The sequence below is a fragment of the Bison bison genome, unplaced genomic scaffold, assembly GCF_000754665.1.
Source record: "Bison bison bison isolate TAMUID 2011002044 unplaced genomic scaffold, Bison_UMD1.0 scf7180017864289, whole genome shotgun sequence".
NCBI classification, from domain to species: domain Eukaryota; kingdom Metazoa; phylum Chordata; class Mammalia; order Artiodactyla; family Bovidae; genus Bison; species Bison bison.
Genome location: NW_011494861.1, coordinates 4,259,320 through 4,272,631, shown reverse-complemented (window position 1 = coordinate 4,272,631; position 13,312 = coordinate 4,259,320). Strand labels below are relative to the sequence as shown.

General features: G+C 51.0%; 1 protein-coding gene across 2 annotated transcripts in view; it reads left to right on the top strand.

Moving 5' to 3' along the window:
- The window catches only part of SPSB1 (splA/ryanodine receptor domain and SOCS box containing 1), a 56,353-nt gene that overhangs the window by 15,210 nt on the left and 27,831 nt on the right, over positions 1–13,312 (top strand). The window contains exon 1 of one of the 2 annotated variants that reach the window (XM_010849928.1): positions 9,562–9,750. The exons of the other annotated variant lie outside the window; for it this stretch is intronic. The gene's annotated coding sequence lies outside the window, so the exon portion shown is untranslated. Of the gene's footprint in view, positions 1–9,561; positions 9,751–13,312 lie in introns of those variants that run through there. 2 annotated transcript variants of the gene reach the window in all.

Here is a 13,312-nt window from a genome sequence, read left to right as displayed (position 1 = left end):
TTGTTAAGGGCACTAATCTTATTCACAAGGGCTCCACCCTCATGATCTAATCACCTCTCAGAGAACCAACTCCTAAAACCATCACTTTAGGGGTTAGGGTTTCTACATATGAGTTTTGGGGGGACGCATTCAGTCCATAACATCTTTTTTTATTCTTTATTCCTTTTTCATTTAAATTGAAGTATAGCTAGTTTACAATGTTGTGTTAGTTTTGAGGTGTAGAACAAAGTGACTCAGATATAGCCATGTATCTGAAAGAACACACTATTCTTTCTTAGGGCTTCCTAGGTGTTGCTAGTGGTAAAGAATCTGCCTGCCAATACAGGAAATGCAGGTTTGATCCCTGGGTGGGGAAGATCCCCTGGAGTAGAAAATGGCAACCCACTACAGTATTCTTACCTGGAAAATTCCGTGGACAGAGGAGCCTGGCAGGCCACAGTCCATGGGATCCCAAAGAGTTGGACACGACTGAGCACACACGCACACACACACACACACACACACAATTCTTTCTTGAATTCTTTTCCACTATAAGTCACTACAAGGTGTTGAGTATAATTCCCTGTGCTATAAATAGGTCTTTGTTTACATATTTTGTATAGTAGTGTGTATCTGTTGATCCAAACTCCTAATTTTCCCCCAACTCTTGATAACCATAAATTTGTTTTCCATGTCTGTGAATCTGTTTCTGTTTTATAAATAAGGTCACTTGTATCATTTTTTAAGATCCCACATATAAGTGATATCATATGATATTTGTCTTTGTCTGACTCGCTTCACTTAGTATAATCTCTAGGTTCATCCATGTTGCTACAAATGGCATTGTTTCATTCTTTTTATGGCTGAGTAATGTTCCACTGTATTTATGTACCACATTTTCTTCGTCCATTCCTCTGTCAATGGACCTCAGTTTCCTTGTCATAGCTATTGTGAATAATACTGCTGTGAACGTTGGGTTGCATGTGTCTTTTCAAGTCATGCTCTAGCATGACAACATCTGAACCATTTTTATGTGTATAGGTCAGTAGTGTTAAGTACATTCACAGTGTTGGGCAATTATCACCAGCGTCTAGCTCCCTAACTCTTTTCATCTTGCAAAATTGAAACTGTCTCCATTAAAGAAACAAACAACTCCCTATGTCCCGCTCCCTCAGCCTTGGTCATCTGCCATCCTACTTCTTGTCTTTATGAATTTGAGGTATTCTTGTTACCTCATGCAAGTGGAATCACACAGTATATGCCTTTTTGTGACTGGCTTATTTCACTTATCATAATGTTCTCAAGGTTCATCCATGTTGTAGCCCTGATAGGAATTCCTCCTTTTTTAAGGTCAAATGGATCTCCACGTTTCGTTCATCCAGTCATTGGTTGATGGACACTTGTGTTGCTTCCACCTTTTGCCTATTGTGAATAATGCTGCTGTGAATATCTAGGTGTACGATATCTGTTTGAGACCTTGCCTTCAATTCTTTTGGGTCTATACCCAGAAATGAAATGTTTTAGGAACCTCCATACTGTTTTCCATAGTGGCCGCACTGCTTTACGTCTCCACCAATAGTACACAAGGGTTCCAATTTCTCCACATCCTTGCCAACATCCCTTCTTTTCTAATTCTTTTAACCTAAACCTTTTATGGAAGGGTAAGACACCCTGAGTAACTCATACCTTCCTTCCTGCCCAGGCATATATGTATGTTTCTTTGGGGACACCATTCTTTGTGTTTTTAAAAAATATTTGGCTACACCAGGTCTTAGGGAGAGCGGGATCTTTAGTTGTAGCATGCGAACTCTTAGTTGCAGCATGTAGGACCTAGTTCCCTGACCAGGGATCGAACCCAGGCCCCCTGCATTCGGAGCATGGAGTCTTAGCCACTGGACCATCAGAAAATCAGGGGACACCACTGATTAAAATGGGCTTTCCTTTCATAGTCTACCCTGTTGTCCTCACTGAACGCATGTGGAGATGCCCCCAGGCTTCAGTGTGGTTCTACCTTGTTCTTTTAATTGCTGTGTGATGAATGGTTCATGGTATAGATGTGACAGAGTTGTCCACCTGCCACCTGATCAGTTGAACATGATGGCAACACTCAATTTAGACTGGCAGAAAATGGCAGAGCCTCTGTAATAAGCACCTGTGTAGATGTCCTCTGTCCAGGTGCTTTTATTCTTGTGGCCCACGCTCCAGGAGCAGCGTGGCTGGCTAAGCCCTCAGCTCATTTCCCCAAAGCTGCGAGGTTCAGAGTCGAAGAGCCACACTGGTGCACAACTTCCTCCCCTGCCCATCGGTAGGAGGTGCCATCTCTCTACTGACTGTGTAGAAATCTGGGGCAGGGGGTGCAAGGTGATGGATCACTTCTTAGTACTTAATTTTTTGTTTCCCTGTTTACCAAACAGGTCAGGTTTGTTTTTTTTTTTTTTCATATAAGCTTATCACTTGCATTTAGTTTTTGTTCCTGAGTTGCTTCATCAGGTCCTCTGGCCATTTGACCATTATGCATTAAAAGGACCAGAAGCAAATGTGACAGGCTGTTGACAGTGGTTCATTTTAGGTGCTGAAAATATGTGTCTCTTTTGTACACGTTTGAGTTACATATTTTCAAAATGAAAAAAAAAAAAAAAGACTAATATCTAAATGAGAGTGTTTTAGGAAGATCCGACGGGGTCAGAGAGGTGTTGTGGGCAGGGAGACCAATTTTGGAGACTCCTACACTAACTTTGCAGGTGATGATGACTTGAACCATGAGAGTGGGCGACAGATTTGGGCAACTCTGGGGGGTGGGATTTCTACCATTTGATGATAATGTGGAAAGCCAAGAAGAGGAGGAATCCAGGAAGATGAGGGGTTTGAATCTGGGTGACTGACCAGGAGAAGGACAGAACTTGGCAGAGATGTAGAGGCTGGGAGGGGGCCATGTTTGAGTCTGGCAGGGAGCTGTGTGGGATGCAGGGCAGGGTTGCCGTAAGAGTCATGCTGTTCAATGATGCCGTCGCCATAAGGGTGATGTGTCAATTTCAAGGGGAGATGCTCCCTGGAGCCGTGAGAGCAGAGAAGCCCACAGAGAGAGGAACATCTGTGATTAAGGAGAGGAGGAAAAACTGGCGAAGGAGCTGGGTGGGAGCCTTGCAGAACAGGGAGCACACTGTCACAGAAACCAGTATTTCAAGGTCAAGGTCACAGTCAGGGTTTTCAAATGCAGTTGCAAGGTAGATGCTTTTTCAGGCCATTCAATGTATTAATCAGGAGGTCCTAATGTGGAAGAGCATGTTCCCTGAAGTGTCTGGGGCCTGAAGTCAGCTTGCTGGTTTCTGCAGCCTGAGTGCACAAAGGGTGACCGAGGTCACAGGAAGTGTGGGTGGCTGCAGGAGAAGAGCCCTGGCACCCAGCTCTGTGCCATTCTGGTTTGGTTTCAATGGTGCTTCACCCATGAGTGTGGACTGAGCCGCCCTTGGGGGCTGTGCTGGGCACCTGCCACCCCAGATGTCCCAGGGTCCTCGGGGGAGTCCGCCAGAAGCTGCCTTCCTCTTGAGAATCTCAAGTATCTCCGTGTGTGCTATTCAGCGTCTGTTCCCGAGCAGCCTCAAGGGACCAAGGGAGACATGAGTCATTTCCTGGATAGCAACCTGTCCCAGCTTCTTAGCCGTTTGAGGCCTGGCCTTTCCTTTTTAAGTCCACCTCTGTTTCCCGCCAGTGCTGCCTCCTCATGAGGTTTGTGAGGCACCTGCAGTGAGAAACAGCATATGAACACCCCCACGGGTATTCAAGTCCTCCTTATTCCAAATGAAAAATAAGAGAGATTGGCCAGGGGGTTCTAAGGAACCCAGTAGCCAAGTAAATGGTGGCATTCTGTCTCTGCCGACTTTCCAGCATGACTTCTGGGACAACAGCTCTGTGTGTGGACAGCCTTGGCCATCGGTTGGCTTAGAGATGCAGATGAGGCGGGTCCAGGGGTGGTGGTCAAACACCTTAGCTTTGTCCAGCACATGTTCCTGTAGCGTCAGAATAAAGGGACCCACTCCCCTTTTCTTCACTTTTTGTGTCTCACATTTTTTTCCTTCCTTATTTTCATATAAAATGAAGCACTTTTTAAATTGTGGTAGAGTGTACATAAAATTTACCATTTTAACCATTTTTAGATTTTTTTTGTTTGTTTGTAGATTTTTTAAAATTGAAGGATGATTGCTTTACAATTTTGGTTTGATTTCTGCCATACATCAACATGAATCAGTCATAAGTGTATATATGTCCCCTTCCTCTCGAACCTCCTTCTCACCTCTCACCCTTTCCCACCCCTCTAGATTGTTAGAGAGCCCCCGTTTGAGTTCCCTGAGTCATACAGCAAGTTTCCATTGGCTATCTATTTTATATATGGTAGTGTATATGCTTCTATGCTTCCCTCGTAGCTCATTGGGTAAAGAATCTGCCTGCAGTGCAGGACACCCGGCTTCAATCCCTGGGTTGGCAAGATCCCCTGGAGAAGGAAATGGCAACCCACTCCAGTATTCTTCCTAGAGAATCCCACAGACAGAGGAGCCTGGCCTCTCCTGGGGTTGCAAGAGTCAGACACAACTTAGCGACTAAACCATCACCATGCTTCCACACTACTCCATTTTAACCATTTTTAAATGGTGGTGGCATTCAGTGCACTGTTGTACAACCATCACCATCATCCACCTTTGTAACTGGCTTTCTTCTCTTCGCATCATGTCCTCAAGGTGTGTCCACTTTGCAGTGTGTATCAAAATTTCCTTCCTTCCTTTTCTTGGCCACCCCTCGAGGTTTGTGGGATCTTAGTTCCCTGTCCAGGGATCAAACTTGCATCCCCTGCATTGCAAAGTGGGATTCTTAACCACTGGACTACCAGGGAAGTCCCCCTTTTGCACTTTAAAAGAAGGTTATGGTTCTCTGGTTCTGTGGTCAGTGGCTGGAAGATGATCTTCAGAGTTAAGATCTGCTTACCCAAATGTCATGTAGCAATAAGACCCCGATGCTGGGAAAGATAGAAGGCAGGAGAAGGGGATGACAGAGGATGAGATGGTTGGATGGCATCACCGACTCAATGGACATGAGTTTGAGCAAACTCCGGGAGATGGTGAAGGACAGGGAGGCCTGGCGTGCTGCAGTCCCTGGGGTCGCAAAGAGTCAGACACGACTGAGTGACTGAACAACAACAGTAGTAATTATAGCCACCACCGAAACCCTGAATACACGTGTAAACGTCAGGTATTGTCTGAGCACCTACTACGTTCTGGGAACTTTTTGGCCTCTTCAGGTATACTTATTATCCTCTTTGCAGATTAGGTATTTATCATCTCATTTTTTCAGGTGAAAAATTATGGTTGCTTTCTCATGGTGTTGATTTAAAGCGATATTTCTCAGAATGTAAACACACCCAAGCTTTCTGTTTATGTAAAAGAAATGTTCTAATTCTTTCTTCCTGGTTCTTCACCTGCCTCCCCCGAAGTACTTATGGAACGTCTGCACCCACAGCTCTTTTCGTTAAGCTATGCAAGGGCAGCTGCTCTGTGGAAAGAGGGGATGTCACTTCTCTGTTCCCAGTATTTTCTGGTTCTATCCGGAAATCCAGTGGGGTGCTGGCTGAACTTAGGAGCAGGCTTTCTTTTTAAAAATTAATTATATTTATGTATTTTTGGCTGTGCTGGGTCTTTGTGCTTTGTGGGCTTTTCTCTAGTTGTGGCGAGCTGGGGCTGCTCTCTAGTGGCAGTGCTCAGTCTTATTGCAGTGACTTCTTTTGTTGCAAAGCATGGACTCTTCTGGTGCAAGGACTTCAGTAGTTGTGGCACATGAGCTCCCGGGCTCTAAAGCACAGGCTCAGTAGTTGTGCCACACGGACTTAGTTGCTCCAAGGCAGGTGGGATCTTCCTGGACCAGGGATCAAACCCATGCCCCCTGCATTGGCAGGCAGATTCTTAACCACTGGTGTGTGCTTAGTTGCTCAGTCATGTCCGACTCGTTGCGACCCCATGGACTATAGCCTGCCAGGCTCCTCTGTCCATGGGATTCTCCAGGCAAGAATACTGGAGTGGGTTGCCATGCCCTCCTCAAGGGGATCTTCCCAACCCACGGATGGAACCCAGGTCTCCCACATTGCAGGCAGATTCTTTACTGTCTGAGCCACGGGGGAAGCCCAAGCATACTGGAATGGGTAGCCTATCCCTTCTCCAGGGGATCTTCCCAACCACTGAACCACCAGGGAGGTCCCGGGCTTTCTGATCTGTCGCCTTCCATCTGGCGCCTGTGCCTGAGTCCAGACTCCTCGTCATGACATTCAAGGTCTTTGTCATCCGGACTATGTTCCCCGCCCCTCTCTCTCCCTCTCTCCAGTTACTGCTCAAAATTCCCAAATGCCATTCTAATCTCCTGACCACCCTTTGGGTCCCAAATACACCTCCTCACTTCTGTTTGTGACGGGGGAAGGGTTCTCTCACAGCAAGGGTGGTGTCTGTCTGCTTCTTCCCTCAGCTTACCCTTGCTACTAAAATCCCAGCCTTGGTCAGAACCCCTCAAAGGGGATGTCCCCGAGAGTCCCACCCCACCTCCACCCCCACCCATCTCAGCAACCCCCGAGGTTGAGCATCCTGCTTCTACTGAAGCTCTTTGAAGACATCATCTCTGCTGGGAAGCAGTGGGTACCAGGCAGTTTGCTGGCCTGTCTCTTCCCCACCACTCCCACCAGGCTCTGCCTTGTGGGACAGACCATCAAATTTACCAAATGGATCGTTAGTGGTAAGAGAAGAGCAGGGCTGTGTTAAGAAGCTCTTTACTTTTTCCTGATGCCTTAAATTTTCCTTCACCATGTGAGGAGAAAGACTACAGGAGAATGCCAGTTTGTGGATATTTAAACAGAAAGTGGCGCTGAGTGACCTCTTCCCTAGCCAACCAGGCTCCTGGTGGGTACAGCAGCCATGTGTGCCATGCCCAGGTCCTCAAAGGGAGGCAGGAATGTGTTGAGGTGGGGATGCCAAGTGGGGGTCTGGTATCTTAGCCCAGGGATGCTTGGCCCCTTCTCTTCCCTGTCTGGGATCAAAGTCAAACCTGGATGTCTGGAAGAAACTTCATCAACTCAAGTGAGAGGTGGAGGGGTCTTTCTGAGAGTTTCTATCCAGTTGTCCCAGAAATGCTCCATTTCAGTTCTCAGCATCTCAGAGCCACGTCTGAGACTCTAACCCCAGTGTTAACTCCCACCACTCAGCAGTCCCTGAATAACAGCTCTATGCCTCTGGGGCTGGTGAGGGTGGGGACTGGCCCCTGGGTCCCTCTGAGAGACTAGGCCGGGCAGCAGGGTGACCAGGTACTCCGGTGAGCCAGGTCTTTACCTCCAAATGTGCTGATTTGATTTTTTAAGAAGCAGGGCCTCCTCACGGTGCTCAGCCTGTCCGGTGAAGCTGCCACTGCTGCTGCTGTCACCACTGTCGGTCCCCTTTCCGCTTCCAAAGCACAGCCCAGGCTGGTCCTTGGACCTGCAGGAGCCCAGGCTCCCTCCCTGGGGCCACTGGCTGAGCTGGTCAGTGAGGTTGCTGACTTGCTTTAGCTTCAAGACCTCCCTGGTTTGGAGACAGGACACTCTCTTTGGGAGGGGCCAGAGTGAGGCTGGAGGTGGGCAGAGGTGCACCCCAACCTCCCACCCTGCCCCGCTCCTCTGGGTGCCTTACCGGAGAAGTGTCCCCCACTGAGTACCATGGGGGAGGGGGGTGCAGCTCCCACTCAGAGCCTGAGCCCGCCCTCCTGATGGGGACCCTGGGCCAACACGAGTCTGCTGAGGCTGTGGGCCTCCACCCTCCTGCTTCCCATTCCTATGCTTCCTTTCCAGCTTCTTTCTCTGTTTGTCTCTCTGTCTCTTTCTCTGCTTTCTCTCTGAGTCTCTATGTCTCCGTCTGTCTCTGTCTCTATGTCTCTCTCTTTCTCTGCTCTCTCTCTGCGTCTCTCTGTCTCTGTCTGTCTCTGTCTCTATGTCTCTCTCTTTCTCTGCTCTCTGTCTGAGTCTCTACCCCTCATTTTCTCTCTGTGTCTTTGTCTTTCTGAGTCTCTATGTCTCCGTCTGTCTCTGTCTCTATGTCTCTCTCTTTCTCTGCTCTCTCTCTGCGTCTCTCTGTCTCCGTCTGTCTCTGTCTCTATGTCTCTCTCTTTCTCTGCTCTCTGTCTGTCTCTGTGTCTCTACCCCTCATTTTCTCTCTGTGTCTTTGTCTCTCTGAGTCTCTCTGTCTCTGTCTGTCTCTGTCTCTATGTCTCTCTTTCTCTGCTCTCTGTCTGAGTCTCTGTCTGTGTCTCTGCCTCTCATTTTCTCTCTGTGTCTTTGTCTCTCACTCTCTGTCTCTTTGTGTCTCTGTCTCTGTCCTTGTTTCTCCATTTCTCTCTCTCTCTCTGTGTCTCTGTCTCTCTTTTTGCTTCTCTGTTTCTCTCTGTCTCTCCAAATCTCTGTCCCCTAGGAGGTCCGTAAAGCCAAAGCAGGCTCTTCTCTCTTGAGACCATTGTGGCTTCTACAGGATGGGAGAACTGACCAGTGTCCTCTGCAGGGTGGGGTAGGGGAATTCAAGAGGGTGAGACAGGCCCTGTTTGTCTGGGGTTTGGACCTGCGGCCATGTTCCCCATCTGAGGTCAGCCATCTGGCCCCAGAAAGGTGCCACACATTCACTGTGAGGGAGCAGGGGGAGAGGGAGGCTTGAAACCAGTGCTTGGAGGACGTGGAGGATCCGCGGTGGGGGCAGAGGAAACCTTCCTGCACGTGCCCCCACCTTGGGGGACCTGGAGATGGGGCTGGGTGTCACTCAGCCCTCCCGCTCTCCACTGGGGGCTCCCCACGGTTTCTGCTTATGGGTCTGGGGTCACAACCAAAACCCCGGGCTTCAGGATGTCTTCTAAGAGGAGGTATGTGACTGGCTGAAGGTCCCAGATCTGCTGACAGGCAACAGTTGGGGATCAGTGCCTGGGCTGTACCTGAAGCACCCCCCCGCCTCGCTGGGTACAGTCCTTGGGGGGTGGCCATGGCCCAGGCACTATCCTGGCAGATGGTCCACCAGCCCCGGCTGGAACCTGGCAAACGAGCTCTTAACTCTTCGCTGGTAAGTTTCTGTTAGTTTCATGACAAGTTGCTTGGGGACAAGAGAGCTGGTTGTTGCTAGAAGGGGATCTAGGAAGGGGGATGAGGTGAGTCTGCCCCTGCAGGCTGGCCAGGATTCTGGAACGTGCTTTGGGCACTGAAGTGGCACACTGCCCACCTGGGACTGTGTGCCCCGCTTCCTCTGAGGCTCCAGCCTTGCTCTGCCGGGGGTCCCTGCGCCAGGTGGAGAGAGGGTCCTTGGGTCTTGAGGAGGATGCAGCAGCAGGAGGAGGGAGGGAATGGGTTACAAACCAGCCTTCCCTTGGGCCAGCAGCCTCCCTTCTGGAGGGCTTTTAAAAACTGGCCGATTACCTTGTAATTGTTCCCAGCAGTGAGGAGCCAGTCCAGTGTTTGTTTTGCCTTCTGTGTTCTCCCAGCCAGCGGTAACCAAGGGCCGCTTCCCCTTGGTGACGGTGGAGCTCACTCCGGCCAGGGCTGATCCAGCCGGGCGAGGGAGGCCTGGGGACCCGCAGGGCCCGGCCACTGGCAGGGAGGCTCCCTGCTCCTGGGGCACCAGCGAGCTGCCTGCACTCCGCTTCCGTCTCCCCCGGCCCGGGGATCGAGGGCTTCCCTCCTGGAGCTCCCCCATCTCTGGGCACTGGCCCGAAACATTCCAGAACTCCGCCAATCCTCCGGTAGGTGTCCGGGAGACCGTGAGGCCAATACTTGCAGGCAGGCCGTGTGGGAGTGGGTCCTGGCCAGGGTTGTGGACCTGGGCCAGGGTGCTGCTAGGGGCCAGGGATGACCTTCATTCTAGATTCCGGCAGGATCCAGGGTCCTGAGCTAGTTCTGGGGGAGGTTTTTGCAGGGAGATGGAGACCTGCTGTGAAACAGCCCAGGTCGTGGAGGCCAGCCAGGGACAGCTCCGTGGCCGAGAGGACCAGGATTGATCTCGGATGGCCCGGATTCTGGTCGGGTGGGGTTGTTTGAAGTGAAAGCAAGGGCTGCAGGTGTGGCTGCAAGAAAGCATGAGGCTCCTGGAGGCTGCGGGCTGGCTTGGCTAGTCGGGGAATCGGGGCTATCTGGAGGAGCAGAGAGAGCTGGGGCACAGAGGAGGGCCTGGAAGAGGTGTTGCCACCGCCTTGGGCTTCCCAAGACCCCAATCGACCAAGGGCTTCTAGAACGTCTGGGGCTAAGGAATCCATAGCCTGTTCTGTGTGCCCTTCACCCTTGTGGGTCTGGCGAGGACGGGGCCCTGCCAGGCTCTGCCTGTGACTTCTGTTAAACTTGTCGGCTTCTAGATTTGTTTTCTTGGGAGTCCGTTATGTTTCAGGACTGGCTTCCTGGAACGGGCTGGACGAGCCTCTGTTTTCTTTATTTCTGATGTGTTTCCTGCCAGCCTCTGCCTTGAGGACCCAGGCCCAGCCCCCACCCACCTGGGCACACGGATCACCTGTGATACGGCTGCTCAGAGGCAGGGGCCAGGCCCAAGACTCTGCATTTCCAACCAGCTCCCAGGCGATGCCTCAGCGGCAGACCCATGGGCTCCCCGGGAGGGGTCGGGGGGTGGGGGGCGTGACCAGATGCAGGGCACTTGGGGTGACTGGCTCCCTCACTGCTAAAAGGATCACTTCCCAAGGAAGGAATCATCCGGCTCCATGTGCAGGATCTTAGGTAGGTCTGGTTTTCCATTTGGGGGCCTGGAGAAGAAGTGCTGTCAGTCAAGATTGGGGTACCTGGGGGGTGGGCAGGGCACAGCACCTCTGCCCTGGTGCTCGCCCAAGCACCTCTGTCTGACTTTCACAAGGATTTCTTCTACCAACCCAGCTGCCGATACTATTTAACCTCAGTGATTCATTGAAGTGCTTTTCAAGGGAAGGCGTGCTACAGAAACGTGGGTCCCAGAGGCTTGTTTTGTTGGCAGGTCTTGCCGCCTCAGCAGAAAAGAGGTGCTTTTGATATGGGAACGGAAACTTGGGACAGCCTTAGAAACACGCAGTGTGTTGGGTGGGAGGGGACCATGGTCCTCCTCTGTTACAGGATGGCGCTGCCCCGGGGCTGGCTGCCCCAGCTGGGCGCCAGGGAGGGGTCCCCACACCTGGGTCTGTGGTCTTGTGCCCCCATAGTTGTGACGAGGCTGCCTTCCTTGACACTGAGGTGTGGGGGACACGTCCGCCGCTCCCCGTGTTGCCTGTGAAGGTGACATGCTGCTGCTATGATTTTATGGAAGGTCCAGCTTGCAGGGGAAATAGCTTTCTGAGCGTGTTCTGTCTGGAGTCGCAGTGCAGCCCTGCAGAGGCGAGCGCATGAAACGGGCATGTGCAGCCCTCACTCCTGCTACGTACCGAGGCCCTGGTCCAGCTCCATTGGCCCTTCCTGGGCTCGCTTAATTCTGAAGTATGGCTGACAAGCTTGCTGGGCAAAACCAGTGCCTCCATCTGGCTTCTTCCTCCCTCTGCCCCGATTGCCATCCTGGATCAGCCCATTAAATGGTTATTGGACCAATTTCCCTTTTTTCCATTTCCTCTTTCCTCCTTTTGTATCTTCAAATGTGATAAGCGGACCAGATTCACCCCAGTTCCAAGTTGCTTTCCCAAGAAACTTCTCCAGACGTGTCTGTCCTGGCCCTCTGGCCCCAGAGAGCACAGAGGCATGGCAGACCCACCACCACTGCCGGAACCGGCACATTGTCGGGGGAGCGGCACGGGGATGAGATGGGGGCAGACAAAACCATGGCTGACTTTGAGCGGCCTCAGCTTCAGCATCACCTGGGAGCTTCCAGTGGAGACCTCTCTGTCACCATTAGTGAGCTTGACATGGTGAGAGGCGGCCACGGAGCTGGGTCGTGGACACCCCAAGGCAGCTGTTCTCTGGGAGAGTACTGATTTTGCAGTGGAGGATGGGTGTCAGGATTCGCACGGCTGCATTCCACCCCTGGGGAGGAGATGCCTCCTCAAGAAGCCCTCCCTGCCTCCCTCCCTCTCTCCCTCCCTCCCTCCTTCTCCTCAGACCATTAAACTACACATACATGGCCACTGTGGCTCTTTATTAAGTGCTGAGCTTTTTTAAGTGTTGGCATTCCCATTTAATCCCTTAAGCAAATCAGTAGGGTTGAACAGTCATCATCCCCATGTCAACAGATGAGGAACTTGAGGCTCAGAAAGGTTGGAGCACTTGTCCAAGGTTGCCCAGCTTGTGGAGCTGAAAGTTAAACCCAGGCAGCCCGACTTCAGATTGCAGCCTTCTCCATCTTTGTCTGTTGTAGTCTTCTCCCTTTTTCCTTGATCCACCCTGTTTTAGTTCCAAGAAGTCTTCAGTAGAAGCCTCAGAGCTACCCAGATGAGGATGCCAAGGGGCTGCGCTGGGCCCGGCCTTTGGGGTCATTACGGCCCGCCTTCATTGGGGTCATTACGGCCCGCCTTCATTGGGGTCGTCACAGCCCACCTACACTGGGGTCATCACGGCCCACCTTCATTGGGGTCATTATGGCTAACCTACCTTTTGCATGTTCAAGAATGGGATTTTCCCCCCAATATATCCAGTATCACCAACTCAGTGGACCTGAATTTGGACAAGCTCCAGGAGATAGTGGAGGACAGGGAGCCTGGCATACTGCAGTCCATGCTACAAAGAGTCAGACACAACTTAGTGACTGAATTTCAACAATGTATCTAATATTGATAGCGTTTTTTAATTTATTTTAAAATATCTTTATTTATTTGGCTGCACTAGGTCTTAGTTGTGGCATGCAGGATCTTTAGATGAGGTTGCAAACTCTCAGTTGCAGCGTGTGGGATCTAGTTCCCTGACCAGGGATCAAACCCTGACCCCCTGCATTGGAAGCATGGAGTCAGCCACCGGATCACTGGGAAATCCCTGATACAGTTTAGACATACCTACCAAACTCACAAGAGACTGATGTATAAACCTGAGGCAGGCCACTCAGGTCACATTAGTGTTTGCCTCTGAGAGGAGCAAATGGGAGACACCGAACCAGAGCTCAGGGAAACTGACAAGTGGCCCTCATGATTCGTGCCTCAAGTTTTGTAGCCTGATATCCCTGTTAGGCCAGGAGTAGACTGAACAAGAGCTGGAGTCATGGGCCTTGGATTAGACCACTGGGTCACTGGGCTCTGCATCTGTGTCTTCACTCACCACCACCTTTAAAGCTTAAGCAGCCTTTTGCTTAGACAAGGTATGATATGATGTCTCCTAGGGGGTTATGGGCTTCCCAGCTGGTGCTAGTGATAAAAAATA